Below are 1,593 nucleotides of genomic sequence, written 5' to 3'. Positions count from 1 at the left end.
TATATATATATATATATATAATTTTGGGTTTAACTATATAATGATATCTATATATTACAGTGTATGTAGAGCAGTTTTATGACACAAGATGAACATTTTCTATTTATCTTGATTAGGTTTTTACTTAAATAATTTTTTATGGGTTTAACTTGTATTGTTTCTTGGTTGTTCTCATACTTTAGTTTTACTAAGAAAATTATGTTAATTTTGAAAATAAATTGTCTCCGACAAATAAATCTTTAAAAATAATGTGTCTTTTCATGACTCTAACTATAAATATTTTTATTGAGTTCATGCACGTACTACAAGAATTACTTGAAATTGTTAGGACCAAATTCCCTAAGAAATGCTAAAAAAACCAGTAAGAAACATTGAATTTCTGACGATCAAAAGGTCAAGGTAAAACACTCGTTGGACAACAACACTAGAGGCAAAACTCTCGCAAAGTTGCTTTTAGAATCAGAAAAAACACTATATTTTCCAAAGTCAAAGCTCTGGGTAACGTCTTGAGATTGAAGCCCTCACAAATTACTTAGGGTTGGGGCCCTCAAAAATGTAGTGTTGTTTTATGATTCTCAGGGCTTAGGCCCTTGCAAATAACAAATAGTGATATGTCATTTGGGTTGTGGCACTCGCAAATGAGATGTGTGGTGAGATACCGAGGGCTTAAGCCTTCACTAATGTAAATTTTGACACACATTCTTAGGACTTAGGTCTTTGCTAACTATTCCATATTTTAAATAAATAAAAACATTTTAAATTCATATTAAAATAATTATATAGTTTTATTTATTAAAAATTATAATTTAAATTAATTTAAATTTAATTATATACATTTATTTCGGTATATATTTAATTATATATAATTAAATAATCTAATTTTAATTATATCTATAATTTAATTTTAATTATATCTATAATTTAATTTTAATTATATTTATAATTAAATAATTAAATATTATATCAAATAATATTATTTAACAAAATAAATAATATTAAATTTATAAAATTTGACAAATTTTTGTTATTATTATATTTTGAATATCTTCACTTTCGTTAAAAATAAAAATTAACATATTCATTCAAAAAATACAAATAAAAATTCACATTAATATATATTCAAAAATTGTATATATATTTAAAAAAGATTGAGTTAAATCAATAGCTTCCCATTAGAATCTATAATAATGGACATCGATATCTCATATTTTCTTTGCTGATGATTGCTTATTATTTATGTAGCTAAAAATTTTCAAGTCAGACTAGTTCATGAAGTTCTTCAAGCTTTTTGCAAAGTCTATAGTACGAAGATCAATATTCATAAATCTAAGTTCCTTCCCTCTAAGAACTTGTCCAAGCATAAGTGGCTAAGTTCGAAGCTATGATTAATTTCTAGCATACTTACAATATTAGAAAATATCTTCTTTTTTTTCTTTTGCTTTATGGTAGTGTTACAAATTTAAATTTTTCTTACATCATTGATAAGATTAATTATTGGCTAGTTGACTGGAAAGGCAAACTTCTAAGTAGGTCGAGTAGGGTGACACTTGCTAAATTTTTCTTAGCGTTGTGCCTATTTACTATATGCAGAAT

Source organism: Cicer arietinum, chromosome 5, assembly GCF_000331145.2.
Source record: "Cicer arietinum cultivar CDC Frontier isolate Library 1 chromosome 5, Cicar.CDCFrontier_v2.0, whole genome shotgun sequence".
NCBI lineage: Eukaryota > Viridiplantae > Streptophyta > Magnoliopsida > Fabales > Fabaceae > Cicer > Cicer arietinum.
Note: the sequence above shows the minus strand (reverse complement) of the source record.